Here is a 16,942-nt window from a genome sequence, read left to right as displayed (position 1 = left end):
CAATCCTTTCATCAGTGCTGAATTGTACCTACATGTGATATGCGCGTAACTACAGCCCTTCTAATACACACAGGCTAATGATCGATGTCCCTCAGTGCATAAAAAATGAGTTAATGATTTCATTTGACCCCAGAATTATTTCTGCAGAGTGAGAAAGTAACATGTCAACTGAAAATCGAGAAATCAGCACAGGTCTCTGGATAATCTGCTCCAGTGCTGCTGCTAATGTCTTGATTGGATTGTCAATATATCAACAAAACATGCACTTGTGTTGTAAATCAAATGACCGCTCCATCCACGTTTGCCTGCAAGGGTGCTGTCGACTTCCTTTGTTTTTATTGGGTTTATCACTGATGCTCCCGACAGAACACGCCACATCATTACAAATCTCATCAGACTGCTGTAACATCTGCCCGAAAACGTCTCCCAGCCACTCCCAGTGCCAGTTTGTGGTTCACGGAGTCTGGAATGACTTCCAAAAGACTGAATTGGACAATTTCATTCCTATCTGTGCCTTCCAGGGACATCTTCTGGCATAAATGTAACTGTTTCTCAGCAAACGCACCCAGCTCTTTTTTTTCCCCTCCATATATTAATGTTTCTCTTTTCCCTTTTCTCTCCTGCCATCACATCAATATGATTTGACTCTTTGCTGGCTGTCAGAGCCTGTTCTTAATGTATTTGTCTGGTATTATGCTAAGGTTAAGTAGAAATAGAGGTTAAATCAAAATAAATATTGGGAGGTCCAGCAGGAAATTGAAAACACCAGACCAATCATGCATGCCCTCCAGTGCTGCTGAACCCCTTCTAGGTGAATTTCATGGGATAATTTTTGTTATTCCACTCTCTGACTAAACCTTGTCCACTCTGTCTGTTACCTTGGTGGATAGTTACACAACTGAAGCTTCTTCTTTCAAACAGTAAATGTGTAATTTAAGGAGCTGGGTAGAAGCATCGGCATGTGTTACTCATGGAATGAGATCAGCGTAACGATGACATTCAAACAAGAATGTCGCAGGTGATTCCTGTTTCCATGTTATATAGTTATATATGAAGGTTTGGAGCCGTTATGTGATGTACGGAAGGATCTAACAGTTTATTTTGTGGCTTTTCAAGGGTTAAAATGGTGGGACGGGAGAGCTTCAGGTGATATGAGGAGTCAGGACTACCAGAAAAATAAGATTCAAACTTCAAAACTAGAAGAATCTGTCAAAACATGAAATATTTTTGAATGTATTTCTCTCATGTGCTTTGTTACGGTGCGTCTTGTTAAAGGTCAGAGAGAAGCGGTGGCGTCCTCTGGATGCTTTTTATTAGGTTCTTTTTTATTACTTGTCCTCCCAGTACTTTTGTTTGTTTTCCCTGTACTTCAGCAGCATAATCCCCATCTATCACATTACTGTCAGGATAAAGGCCTGTGGTGAGGCATGCTACGCCTGCTGATGTGTCCCTGCATTACCAAGACACCACAAAGCAGCTTTGCCATAGCACAAACCAGAGCGGTCCGTCCAGAGGGCAACGTTTCGTTTACTTTCCTCTCATCTGCCGATACGCCACAAGTAATTGGATTCAGTATTGTCGCCATTCGCTTGAGACTCGGCGAGGTGCAGGGTGATCCATCTCTCAGCTGCTGTGGAAGGATTTTGTGAGATTTCTAGAAACAATAGAACTCCACAGAATGTTAACATCGCAGTTGGGTTTCAGTAAATGAATTTTAGTTTAAGAAACAAATCAAAGGTGTGAATACTTGTGAGGTGTTTTCCAACAGGTGGCAGAGTGACTGAGACAGAGGGCTCATGAGCTTAATGTAGCTTCGTCTTTGTAAACAGTCTAACTGAATCACAGTGTTTTCCTAGACCTCTGACATTTTGGCTGAGTTGATTTTATTAACTCATGCACTGCCGTTTCCATGAATGTTCTGCTGTCTCCCTCTGGCGTGCCCCTGATTGATCACTGCCAGAGCGTGAAATGGAGAGAGAATGAAATGTGTTTTCATAGAGCCGGATCACAGCACTTTCAGTTGTCAAGGGGATTGCAAATACGATGGGGTGGGTGGGAAGAAAACATCAGCCCTGTGTTAATAGGTTCAGAACATTGTGCATGTAATCATTTCAATGGCTTGTAAATTAAATGGTTCCTTGGAGACAGCACACAGTGTTCGTGTTGTCAAATCTATTATCTGAAAGAGGCCTGTCACTGGGGGCCTTTTCCATAATCCTGTGTGCTATGACACTGTAACCTTGTGTGCTATTGACTGCACTCTTTGTGCCATGCGCTTCGTCATCCCGTAGGACCAAGGAAGACACATTTAAACGTGACGTCCACCGACAGATGCTTCGGGGTGACACGTCAGTTACATCCATAAATGCCCACTTAGCTGCTGCCTTAAATCGACTACAACATTCTTCATTAGTATGTCGAGCAATGTCTTCCTTTGCCTGCATGGAATATAGAAGTGTGGAATTTCCACTTAGATAAAGTCTCCGCTACATCAGCCTTGGCAAAACTGTTGCAGTGCATCCATAATGCATGGTTATGAGAGATAGAGTTCACAGTTGTACTGCCTTCTGCTGCTCATCAGACATCAATTGCTTTCAAACTTCATAAAAATGTATGAAATACACTCATTAATCTGGAGCCAGAATTAAAAAAAGTCTGGATCTGGGATCTTGTTCTTATTCCTTTACTTTTCTAAAACTCTGAAAACCTTTTTCATGTTCACGGTTTAGAGAGCTCGCACAGCAGAAGCATTAGAGTCTAATTCAGAGCTGTTTTATGTTTTTTCATATATTTTGTCTTTGCATTGCAGTATGGCCGTAAGAGTTCACTTACCTATTGACATCAAAGGAGAAACTGGCTGTAAAAATGGAAAACAGCACAAGAACATTTACATTCTCATTTCGTTTTTCTTAAATCCTTTTTTCTATTAACGTCTTGTGCTTTCCACGTTGTTGCTGTAATTCCTACAAACTCGAGCTACACCAGCCTCCTCTGAGTGGGCTGGCTCTAACATTGCAGTTTCGGAAGAGGAATGCCATGCGGTGGGATTTCTGGGTGAAATAAACTACAGGGGCAAGTTATCGTCTGACTTCCTGCTCTGTGATATATGTCCCTCTCTGTTCTGAGGCGCCTCTGAACTCACAGACTCTGTGAATAGAAAAGAGCCTGCAGGCTCACAGTTTGCCACACAGAGCAGGAAACACTTGAATAAGTGCTCGTCCTGCACGTCACGCTGTGTATGATGCAGCGAATACTAACAGGACTAATTAAAGGAGGACACTTGTTTGCTAAAGCTACGAAATCTGATGCCTGAGGAGGCAAAAATATTTCCCAAATCCGTACTCTTTATTTGTCTGTGTGTGCAGCGCTCTGTTTGTGTAAACCTGTGCTTATTGAAGACTATGACCTCAGGGTCCCCCCTGCCGCTCCTCCCTCCCTCTGTAGTAAATTTCAGCTTGTGACATAAAAGATCTGCACAATCGTTTCCATCTGCAAGCCAAGAAGCGTTTTTGTTTTGTTTTGTTTTGTTTTGTTTTTTAAATTTCACACCACTTAGAATTCAATTTATCCTTTTGCGTAAGTTAAACCTTTGGCAAAGACCTGAGGACCCAGACCTGAGGACCCAGACCTGAGGACCCAGAGCTCTGGTCCTCAGGGCCTGTCACTTCCCTTCTTGTTTGGGTAGTGTAACATCTTGGAAAATATTTATTGTCTATGAATTTAATATGTTTTTAAGCAGCTTTGGGAAAGTTTTCAAAATGCAAAATATTAAGAAAAAAGGAAAGTATCAAGGCTGAAAAAAAAAAAAAAAATCCTCTCCATTCAGAGCTGGATGCTCAGAAAATAAAAACTAATGATTTTGCAACCTGCTATTTGCTCTCCACACTTGATGGTATCTTGACCTCGGTGGAGCTAATTAGAAGGCCACATTACACTGGAAGCACATTTCCATTCTCACATCGCAGCTCCAAACCGAGTGTGGTCCAACATACACACAAAACAGCCAAGACAGTCAGAGACAACCTGACAGCACAACTGGCCACCATGCCTCGCACAGATTTTTGAGGGGAATTCTTGTCTGATAGCGACATTGTTGAGTTGAATGCACTGCCTGCAGAGATGCAGTGTATAGTTTGGTGGCTTGATTTCTGTCTCATAGCTCATATCTCTTTAGCTGTACTCCTTCCTTTGGAGATTCATGTCTGTGTGCAGAGGCACAAGAATGTATTGTTTACATGCTTAGGATGGATGCTATAAAGCCTATCAGCAGTCTCACAGGCCCAGGACCACTGGGACACAGTACTGGGGTAGTTTAGAAATGACCATCGTCATCCATCACTGCAGGCTCGGGTGGAACATGGTGACCTTACTCTCCTCAGCAAGGTGTGTGACCATTTGTGACACAAAGGTCCTTGTCATCTATATGAGGAAACAATATATCAGTTTTTTATTGTTATTATTCTTGTCTAGTCTTAAATATATCGTGGACAACACACAAAGGTCCAATGTCGCTGTGGCTTTTTGTATTTTGTGTCAGAATTTCAGTAACCTTGATGTTGCACGCTTGATGAATAGCATCATGACTCGTAGCAATAAGTTCAAATTCTTGTCACGAGTAATTTTTTTACACTATGTTGAGATTTCAGAATGATCGTATTATTGCACAAGTTAAATTAAATATGCAATATGAAACCACGTTAAAATTCAGGTTAATTGTGTGTTTATTTGTCCGTATAAATCCCCCCTCTCGGTTCACTGCGCACCATTCAGTCCATCAATCAGGGCAGTTTTCTGCATTTATTTAGTTTTTTTGTGCCATTCAAGCATCAATCTTTGATCAGTTGTGTCGAAGTCCATTTCGATGACATGCCAAAACATGTTTGAGTATTACTTTCCAGTGCACAGGCAGACCCTCGAGGGAGAAATATTTTCCACTTATTATATTGGCAGCAGGCTTCAGTGTCTTATCGTCACATTGAGGAGCGAGTTCAGAACCGCAGAAGAGTGTGAATGTTCTCCCATCATTCTCTGTCTGAACATCACCTAACCTGATGGTGATTTTCCATCCAGGTCCCTGGAGATGTGTATCATTTTAATGTGATGTCTTGCCAGGATTGTTAATTTTTTAACATATCTCAAGGTTGCATTTCAGAGACATTATTACAGTTTTCCTGGAATTAATTACCAAGCAATTTAATAATGTGTAATCTCATTTGAGTCATAGTTCGTGGTTTTTAGAGTGACTTAGTTAAACTCATAAGCCACAAATTACATAAAAGATCAAGATGTTTTATGAAATCGTTAGGAAGAAGTCTGCTTTGTGGTTTCCCACAGGGCATCTTCACTAATATAGTTAGCAGAAAATATGGGGACCGTCTGATGATAGGGTTGAGATCACAACCTCTGCATGAAACCAGGCCCAAAATGGATTAAGCTTAAGATGGGAAAACACTGCTCTAATCAAACTCTGTCAAACATTTTCCTCATGCAACTTAATGCTGACAAATACAGCAAACATTTGAAATATCTGCCATGGTCAACATGTTCATTGTGTTATTCCCTCCTTTCAACTTGTGTTGTTTCTTAATTAGGTGGACACAAATTGTTGCCAATAATTTGAATCACTCCAGTTATATATTGTCATGGCAGCTGTGGCTGACATCAAACATTGTTGCTTAGCATGGATAAGACAAGAAATGATCCGACAAATAAAACCAAATCCAGTTACTGCTCGGGCAGACGCAGGAGACATCCATCATTCAGCACGAGCCGAGCAGAGCTGCTTTGGTTGAACAGAGGATTCATCAGAGACCTTTAAGAGGTTGGGTACCGTATGACACTCTTTTTACATTCTGTGGTTGATGGGGTTCATTTACTCAGGGAAGAGTGTGTAATAAATCTGTCTGTCACCAGTAGTTTCTCAGTCAGTGAAGGGTTTAGCTGCAGGTTTGCTCAAAATCAGCCACAACATGTGGGCAATGGGTTTCTCTTGCTGAGGAGAGAATGGTTGATGCACCTGATGCCGTCTGAAAATATGATCAATAAAGCCTGAATTTACCTCATCTTTGTAGAACGTAAACTAAGCAGCTAAACAGGATTATGTTCGAATGAAGTAAAAGAGAAATTAAGTCTTACGTTTTCCCATATTACACTCACTATAACACGAGGGCTGACTCGCTCTGCACTGCATACAACACTGTGTTGCTCCTGTATTTTCAGTCCTTTAAATGCATCAACAGCTGGTGAGTTTATGAGCTTTTGCTGGGATGTGCAGCTTTAGCCTCACTCTTTAAGCACAATATCATGTAGCTAGCTCTAAAGTCTGAAGAACCTATTTAAAATCTCTTTCCAGGATTCTCATTTTACATAGGAAAACATCAGAAAGTCTGCTGGCGGCAGGGTCTCATGGAGCTGATGTTAGCTTAATTAGCTAGCTAGCTGCAGCTGATCATATCTGCTGGTGACAGCTGTCATTTCAGCTGACAAAAAACAACGGTCACTGGCGAGAAATGAGAAACTAATTTTGCCAACAGCTGTCTGACAGGACGTGTTGAAAAATGACCTACAATTTTGAGTGTTAAATCTACCTGTCATCAGAAGCCTGTACGGAGTGAGGACAGACAGCTTCACAGACAGCAACAGTAACTGCTGGCAGACTGGGCTTTGACATGAGACAGGATAAATGGACAGGTTTGAAATGTGAAGTCAGTGCGAAAGGTGCCTTAAACCTACATAGTTTCTAATGGACAGCAGGGGGCGACCCACTAGTGGCAAAAAGAAATGCGATTGTGTGTGAACTTATAAGAAAATGACACTAAACCGTTTTCCAATCAGTTTTTGGTCTCCATCACTACTTTCAACTCTTCTTCAATACAGCATGATGTTCGTTTTGTACCTGATCGTCCAGTTTACAGTAGAAGAGATGATAAAACAGGGTATGCTTTGGGGTGTGGCTGCCTTGTGACTGACAAGTTGCTACCACAGCATATCCTCCGGTTCTCCTTCGTATCCAATCAGGATAGAGGTGCAGCAATGAGCATCCTCCCAGCTCCACCCTCTCGCCCAAATACGAGGCTATAATGCCAAACGTGAGGCTTTGCAGTAGTAGTCCACAAACCTGTGGGTGATGTCATGTTGGCTACGTCCACTATTTCCAAACAGTCAGTGATTTGAACGTGCGAGAGCAAGCTGAGCTGTGGAGTCAGCACCCACGTTGTTCTCAGACAGAAGCTGATGAGCCTGACATCCATCTATTAAACCAACAACTGGTCTCTGTTGACATCAACAGAAACCAGAGCCCATTCCCAAATCATTTAATTTAAACCAGGAGCATAACTGGTGGAGTATAGCCTCCCAAGTACCATGAGAAAAAAAGTTGTTTAGAGTAGTTGATTGGTTCTACATACATGAAATGAGAAAGCCCTCTATGAAAATCACAGGTTTTTGGCTTGGAGATACCAGCAACTGGAGACAGATGGAAGGCTTTGGTGTTTGTTTGCTTGACGTTTTGGCTCTTACAGACAGCCACGGTGCTGAGCATACACATCACTATTACAAAAAAACAACCAATCAGCCCTTTAGGCTTCATGAGCAGACTTTCTATTCTGACATTTGAGTTGGAATTTGAGTCCATTTATGCTTTGTGTTTTATCATGTGCATTAGAAGATAATGAAGGGAAATTATGAGAAATTCAGCACAGGCACAATGGCCCCTAGACTATTTGGACTAAATGGAAAAGTTGACACTAATGCAGGGTGAGCATAATCCTCCGTCTTCCTCTTAATGGGGTGACAGAGGACTGACTAAGCAGCAAAGTTTCACTCGCTAAGAGGATTATGTTTTGTTTCAACTAAATGGGATTATTAATCATTGAGTCCGTACTCTTTGGTGTTGGGCAGGATCATGAGCAGAAGTTCACTTTCATGATTGTCACCCACTGTCGAACAATAACTTCATTATACTCAGGCTACTGTTGGAGCATGAAGTTGGAAACCTGGGTGAATAGTTGGTAACAAGTAGCAGTCACTCTTTGGAGGACGGTTACATAACCAGCAAAATCTCGTGCAAGCAAAACCCTCTTCTTTCTTGCTAAATCTTAAACCAGTAGTTGGCTGGATTTGATGAGTTTCACAGGAGCATTTGTGAATACACCATTTAAATACAACCTCTTTGGATACTGTAATACAGTACATGTACATCCAGTACATGTATACGTGTCCTGGATTAGAAATCTTCTGGTCTCTTATCTGGCATTTTTGTTTTTTGTTGCTCCCCTATAAAAACTGCTATCAGAAATTAATTTTCTTTCTCTATACATACACCTGTGTAAACTAAATCTACAGTTTAAGGTGCAGTAAACACCTTTCATATCAACAACGGATCGAATAAAAAGAGTCGCTCAAACCCACCAAGAACTATCACCCAACTTTCTTTCTATGATGCACGTGATCGTCTTTGCTCTCATTGTTTTGGTTTACAGCCCAAATTGCCAACAAAGTTAGCAACTAGCTGCTGAACGTAGTGGAGCATTTAGCAAATAAAGTCCAAATCAAGGCTAAAAGGAGACTTATTGTCGAACTTACATTCATCAGATGTTGCTCCATGTCTGCTGAATGTGTAAATAAGCAACATGTTTGTCATTATTATTTTAAGGTGATAATATGTCAATATTATGTGTTCACATGTCATTCTGCTGCCCCCAAGTGGCCAATTTCAATTAATGTTGCTTTAATTATTTTTGTATTAATAGTATTTAATAGTTACAGTATTTGCCTCTGAAAATCCTGCATCTAATGAACGTACTATAACAAAGTCAAAGGGCTATAATATGCAGCTATTAAATATCTTATGCTGATTTTAATTGCTTTTGACGATGACAATTATTCTTTTTTTTAATCTTTTTTTAATTACATGGTGGTATATATGGTTTATTATCATTAAATACAGCACATAAGTCAACAGACATACAGCTTACAGCAATAATAAATAATAACGAACCCCACACCACATCCCTCACTGTGTTCACGTGTTGAGGAGGATATTGTTTTGTTTCAGAGCTTGCACACAGTGGAAGATGTCTCATGCAGAAGAGTCTCCGAGGACATTTTTGTTAGACAATGGTGCTATTTGTGTGTGGGTGTTTGCGACCTGACTCATATCAGGAAATTATTCTTATAATGACCAACAGTTTGTGGATCCTCCTGCTGGCAGGTGTGCGTGCGTAGCAGCTTCATAATCATCCAAGTTTCATATTTGTTTCATATTTTACCAATCAGCCCAGTCAGACCAGGCAGTTTAAATTGATGGTATTTTCAGCCTGTTATCTCATCTCATGTGCACAATGGGTTGGAATCATTAGAGAAATTTCTGATTTCTAATTTACTAAGGGTGTTGTAACATCCTTCATACAATCATGTGTTCACAAAGTGTTAAACCTCCATCCTCGCTTGTGAACAACTGATTCTTTCCAGGATGCCCCTTTCATACCCAATCATGACACTATCACCTGTTTTCAATGAACCTGTTTACCTGTGAAATGATCCAAACAGGTGTTTTTGGAGCATTCCACATCTTTCCCAGTCTTTAGTTTCTCCTGTCCCAACTTGTTTGAGACGTGTTGCTGCATCAAATTCAGAATAAGCAGATATTTACAAAAATCAATGAAGCTGATGAGGTGAAACATAAAATGTAATGTCTTTGTGCTATTTTCAGTTGAGTATATGTCAGAAAGGATGAGCAGGTTATCACATTCTGTTTTATTTCCGTATTACACAGCCTCCCAACTTTTTTGGGAGCAGGCTTGTATTTTCACCTACGAGGAAGGTACTTATTGTAATATTTTCATTCATTCATTCAACACAACACGTGCACTGTAATTGTGAAGAACGATGTCGTACATTAAGGGCTGTAATCTTTGGTGTTTTAGAAAATTATTTAAGGAATTGCAAGTATATAAAGGTAGGCATTGGAAAATTCATCTTGAGAACTGTTAAACATTATGTAATAAGTCAAAAAGGTCATATTAATCTGGACAGAATCAAGGACAACGCTGAAGGTTTCCCTTCAGCCTTTTATCGAACCTAAAAAGTTTGCATTTATTTCACCAGGATGTTGGTGTCTTTGCTTTGCTGCAGTTATACATTTAACACTGTATTTCTGTACTGATTCTGTTGTTCAAACTAATAGAAATGTTGGTTTTGTAAGAAAAGGTGTGTGCAAATTGTTATTCAAGATATGAATGAGCTTGAACCTTTCAGCTTTGCCATTGTTGGTGGAAGTAGCACAAATCCAACACTTCACTTAAAGCCTAAAAAGTGCACAGGCACGTTCTCCAGATTCCAGCATGTTGGGTTTACTGATGGCAGCTTTCTAAGTACTTTTAGAAATCACTGTGACTCAGTGGCCGGTGGCAGAATTAATCTGACATCAATTACATTTGAAACGAGAGCCACAGGCGTTCTTCTGGAAAGGTATTAGAGCAATAGATGTGGTTTTTCAGGTGTTTGTAATGGCACCATACACTGAAGAACCCCCAGAGCTCACCTCCCATAGCAACACACACACACACACACACACACACACACACACACACACACACACACACGCACACATACACACACACAATGACAAAGGGTCCAGTGGCCAGCAGCTAACTGGCGTATTTGGAGGTAATGATCCGAGTGAAAGGAGCTACCGGTATTTCAAAGAGCTCTGATTATCCTCCCTCACGTACAGCTCTGTGCCAGGTCTGCTTGTCTTGATCAAAATTAAAGTCTGGTAAGCAAGTATCCCCTATCAGTGTGTGTCTGAGGTCGTACACTTGCCCATAAAAGCCACACCCTGCTCAGCCTTCAAGCACATCGCAGCGGTCCATTTCCAGGGCTTTTTAATGTTGAACACAGACAGTATCAAACCAATTTATTCAAGTCCTGCACACACAAAGAAATTCAAGTGGCTAGTGTTTGAGTCATATGTTCTGGTCCTTATCACAGAACCCAGAGTCTTTACATTTTCCTGCAGGTAGATTCTTAATTTATTCCAGTTCATATCTTTGCTGCACAAATACATACAAAGGCCTGATTTTTGAAAGGTGTAACAGAAATTCAGCATAAATAGTTGGAACTGTAGAGCAAATAAGCTTTTATCTCACCCGCTCCTATTTGTTTTTTTAATGTGAATTCAGTGTTTCTGCAGCAGACAAACTTTTCCTCTTGCCTTCCTCCACCCTTTTGCCGACCAATCATATGATAAAACTTGTTAACTCTGTGAAGCATAATGACATTTTTTAATCTGCTTACATGCAGTAGGTTCCTTACAGTTATTGATTTTTTTTCCACTGTTAAACCTGCGCTAGTGTGTCCTGTGATTACAGCAACAGTGTCAAGATAACAAAGTTGCGCGGGGGGACGCTGTGCTTTCTTACAATTAAATTTCATCTGTCATCTTAATCCTATGCACTTACGATTATCAGAGCAGTTTCACAGCCGTGTTCTGCAATTATTTTGTTTGCTCAGTGCATGCTAGCAGGCAGCACACGTTCTATGTGCAGTAAAAGCTCTTTTTGCTTTAGCACAAAAGCACCACAGTGCACCGAATTATGAGCATGAAAACCACTGGTGAGACATACGTGTTTACTGGTGGCAGGTGCATGTGTGAGGTGAGAAAGTTTGAGAGGCTTGAGTCTGACTGCTTGCTCCATAAACCCATAAGAGGCTATATAAACAATGTCCCATTGATGCTCTGATATATTGTCAGGGTCACAGTGGAAATGGTTGGGTTGTGTTGATTGTTGTGTCTTTCATGATCTTTATATTGCTGCCTGAATTGATGCTGCACCCATTACTTTGGAGGGAGAGTATAAAGTGTACCATAAAATTGATGTAAATACTCAAAGTGTGAGGTTTGAACGTCACATGATTTGACTATCCAAAACATCTAATGCTTTAACAAATCATGAATGATTGGAGAATATGTTGCCATGAGTCAGAGGATTTATTGAGTAAATCTGTAAGAGGGCTTTCACAATAGTGTCCCCCTTGAATATAAATTCATATAATCAAAGTTTGAAGTCAGAGTCCAGATTTGCCATCAGAGTGGAACACACCTTTTGACATCACTCGTCTCACTGCCTACAGCAAGCTGAGAATTAGTTTTTTAGTCTTAGCACAGCAGTGCTTTGAGCTAAATGTCATGGGAGTGCCATTAGTTTTTGCAGTTATTTGGTGATAAACAAAAGCATCGCATAAGTTAAAATGTTGACCTGATGATGGCGCTATTTGAAAAGTCAGGGGATCACCAAAGTGGTAACAGTTCAACCTGAGGGGGACATGACTGTGTGTACCAATTTTCATCACAATCCATTCAAAAGTTGGCAAGACATTACACTAAACGCAGAAAAGTGTCAACCTGCGGCGCTAAAAAACCAAGGGCTCACAGTCGGATACATCGTCTGGAAACCATAAATATTTTTACTTTATTCTATTTTCATCTCAATCCATCCAGTCGTTGCTGAGATATGTCAGTCTTGACCAAAGTGGTGAACTAACCAACCAACCAACCATCAGATCCACGTCTCTAGAGCCGCTCCGCTAGCTTAGCCGCATCACTCCAGGCCTCAGACAGCTCATCTCGATAATTGTAAAGTAGTAAAAAGTCGTACTTATACCTCTTATTCCATGTTGTGATCATATGATGGAAAGGAAAATAGTATGGACGAGGTGTTATTCACAGTGAGGACAGGCCTGATTCTTCACACCAGTAAAAGCCAGAAGAAGAGAAATACAGTTTACTGGTTCTAAAGTTTGATAAGCCCTGTTTTTGTAAACTAAGGCATTGTGAATGTGGAAAACCCAATTACAGCTATCTGACATCAGCGCAGCTCGTAATGAAAAGTGATTCACAATAACACATCTCTGATGGCTACGTTCTACCAAGTTTCCAATCTTCACCCCTCTGTAGCATGAGTCATCTGTCGCCACCCATTTATTAAATGATTCGTTTACTTTTTTTTTGTTTCTGAAAACAAACAAATATGTTTTATGGCTTGCCACACTGCTTCAAACAGCGTATGCTCTGTCCCACAAACATAAAACAGGCATTAGATGAAGGGTATTGTTGAGTTGTTTGCTTTATGTCCATTCAAGATCCACTGCCACTTCCTGTAAATGCCCTTCAGAGTGGGCAAACCCAAATAGAAGCAACTTTTCCAGACGCCCTGCAGGAGGCCTTATCCTGTTATTGTCCTGGAAGCAGATATCTTAGATCCTGACTTTAAAAAAAGCTCAAGGCAGAAACTCAGGAAGCTCCTGTAATGAAGCAGGGCATTCTCACAGAAGTGAGGCCCACCTGAACAGCCCTGCTTGCAATATTGTCTAACACATTTGCAAATTACAACTCTTGCAACTCCAAGCTTGAGTGAGATATGTCTCGAGGTGGTGTGATGTATGACTTAACTTTGCTTGTTTACGCTCAATCATAACGGGCCTCTGAAACATGTGGCTGTAATCTCAGAAATCGCCTTGTCCTCTGTGAAGCTAATGGCTCACCTTAGAGCTTTAAGTGATATTGGCAAGCAGAATATATCATGCACTAAGTGAGCTGCGAGTGATAGCATCCCTCCGCACCCTACTGTGTGTTAGTCTACTTTGTACATGCACCTCATGTCATGAGATCACCCAGAGGAAAACGGTGGGCTGAGAACCTCATGTACTGAGTGATTACATAAGCAGCAGGAGCCAAAAGTATTAGCGTGCAGATCCTTTCTATTTTACTTCATCAGGGGGCTTGGGCCTGAACCTTGTCTCTCATTAGATCTGTCAACTCAAAGCCCAGCATCTGTGGGAATAGCACAGAGAACTGCTGAGCAACTGGGATCGGTGGGGGGTGGAGGGTGGGATAGATATGCTGCACAGGTTTCCATAGCTGGAGAAGTGAAGGAATATACTCATGTACTTCTACAATACTGGATGTGATCGCCAGGAAGTTTTCAGTGTTTAAAACAAGCGTTTTTGCCTGCGTTCACTGTATGTTCAGTCACCAGCATCATTTAATTTTATTTATAGTTTACATGTTAACGGTCCCTGAGCCATATCAGATGTATGACTGCAAACAACTCACAATAATAAAAAAAACTCTTTCTTTTAGAATAAAACATTATTGATCCCTGATGGGAAATACAGGTTATGGCAGCAGAGAGGTTAGAAAACAGACAAAGAACTGTCTGAATGAAATACATAAGATATAGATTAAGAAATTAGAGATATTAAAAAACTATACATATATAATTTAAATATTCACATACAGTATATATGAAGTGAATGATGCAAATATTTGTGCAAAACAAGTCCGACAGCCGTGATGTGTGTACTTTATATATAGATTCAGTATATATGTATATGTATGAATAATAAGAACAATATACATAATATCATATCTAAGTATATGTATGTGAAGTATGTGTGATATACATACATTAGTATATTAGTATATATATGGATCATAGAAATGTGAGAGAGTACTATGACATAAAGTATTTTATGAAGATATACTGGCAATGGAGATTTATGCCCCAAAGTGTCGTTTTGATGTTCGTCTTGAATTAATGTCTGCTGACCTAATTTAGCATCTTCTCCTTCATCACTCTGAACTGGGCCTGACATTATCCAAGTCCCCTCCAATATTTGTTGAAGACTCTCTTCGGCAGCATCATTAATATCAGGAAATCCTAGCGCGTCATGTTTTCCATCTGTAATCTTTCTTACTATTACTTACTTTCTTTCCATGATAGTTTATGCTCACCACAAGGAACCTGGACCTCTCTCCACCATGTCATCTTAATTTGCTCTCATGGCAAGAAGACGCTCTCCTCCACACGCCTCTCTGTTTCAGCATTCAAACCTCTGGGCTTCAGCTGTCGCACATTTCTATCCTTTAAATCTGGCATCAGAGACTTCACGCCACACCTCGTGGGGTTCACCTGTTCACCTGAATTCACAAGCCTTGCGTAGCAGTTACATCTGTCAGCAACGCCTCATCTGATCTGCGCATCTTTTTTGCTGACCCCATTGTTGAATGTTTAATAAACCCTAATCTGACGCTACACCAGTGACTGACCACCTGAGCTTGACTACCTGCTAAATATGACGTGGTCACCTGTTACGTCTGGACTTTACGAGTTGATGAAGGACACCTTAATGCTTCGTTAAACTATTTCGCAGCGCGCCGTGGATTGCGGGATATTTACAGAAGGGCTGCAAAGTAAACATGGGTTGCGTGCTCCACATTCAGACTGCATTTGTCAGCTGCACTTGCTCAGAGCTTGCCAACTTGTTATGACATATTTAGTCTAGAAAATCAGACTCTGGAGGATCCAGACGCAGCGTATTTCTAAAAATAACCCCAACCTGGAGTCTACTCTTCCTGTGAAACTTCAGAAGGGGCTCTACTGTCACCTGTGAGTCACATGACAGGCAGGTGACTATCAACAGACTGAAAAGCTAACTTAAATCTCTAACATTTTGCAACTGCTACCACTTCTATGACACTGTGAGCACTCATTAACCCACTCACTACTTTCTGCTTGCTGAGTTTTCACTTTTTGTTGTTTTGTCGTTGTTTTCAGGCTGAATGCAGCTTAATTACTCACATGCTGCCACATTTCACGTGTCTCACCAAAACTGTAGTTAGTGAGGCTGTTACAACTCACAAGTCACATTGTTAGATTTAATGTGCCATCATTCTTCTTTGTCTTCTTAATTTCCAGTACGGGCTAAATCATCGTCACTCTTCATGTTACTTCTTCGAAATTCCTGTGGATGTGCCATTTTCCAAAACCCAAAGCCACAAAAAGAGGGAACGTCTCTCTGACGAAGATAGGACCCGAGGCATGGAAATTTAAAGAGCAGTGCAGCAGTGGACAAATCCCACTTTTCAGCTCTTCTCTCTCTGTTTGCATTGGTGTAATTGTGTCATATGATCCAGCATTTTCCTGAATTTTCAGACCTGTGTTAAAAAAGGGAGTCAGCGTTTAGCCGTAGCACTTACCCAAAGTCATTATCTGCAAAGCGTTCGGTTTCACAAAACTTATGGTGTATGTTATTTCTGTACCGCAAGGCACTAAAACAGAATTTAGGCGGCCGGATGACAGACGATTGGTGCTTCACATGGAGATTAATACAAATCTTCCTGCTGCGAGCCTTCTCGTCTGTCTGGTGTCATTCATTCACTGAGACATGTCTCCATTATGCTCTCTACATTCATGTATCTTGGTTTTCAGGTTCAAATTCTTTTTAATGCACCAACACCATCATCAGTCAAGTTCATAATAATCACCATTATCATTTCGCAGCATTGCACTTGGCAACACAAATGGAAGAAATGTGTTTCAAGAGGAATCACTGGACTGAAGCACTGCAGACATCACACAGCAGCACTGGCAGTACATTTCAACTGTATATGTGTGTGTGCGTGTGTGTATATATATAATTAAAGCCATTAAATCATCAAGCTCCACTCTAAAATAAATTATTCCTGCCATCTTGGACTGTTTACTTGAATCCTCAATCCATCAGCAAGGTTTCCAAACAGCTTAAAGCAACCGACTCATGGATCCAGTCCTTTTGATATGGTCAATAAAAAACACATGCTGACAGCACATAATGGGATTTTCTAGGAACGTGTGTGCAGAGCTTTCGCTGGTCTTGGTGCCTGTCCTGAAAAAGCTTAAGGCTCAAATATTTTACATGCCAGCAAACTCATCCTCCCATTCATAATGAGGAGAGGTCAAACTATTGAGTCCATTTACTTTTAAAGCATGATTTGGAAAGGAGCTGTGCCTCTTATATTTACTAAATGGGTATTTTTGTTCCTTTGGGGTTATGCAGTTGATGGTGCAGTTCAAGAAAAACTATGTTTGCATGTGTTTTGCAAATTAATAATAATAAT

The sequence above is a fragment of the Chaetodon auriga genome, chromosome 2, assembly GCF_051107435.1.
Source record: "Chaetodon auriga isolate fChaAug3 chromosome 2, fChaAug3.hap1, whole genome shotgun sequence".
Taxonomy (NCBI): domain Eukaryota; kingdom Metazoa; phylum Chordata; class Actinopteri; order Chaetodontiformes; family Chaetodontidae; genus Chaetodon; species Chaetodon auriga.
This window is presented reverse-complemented; position numbering follows the sequence as displayed.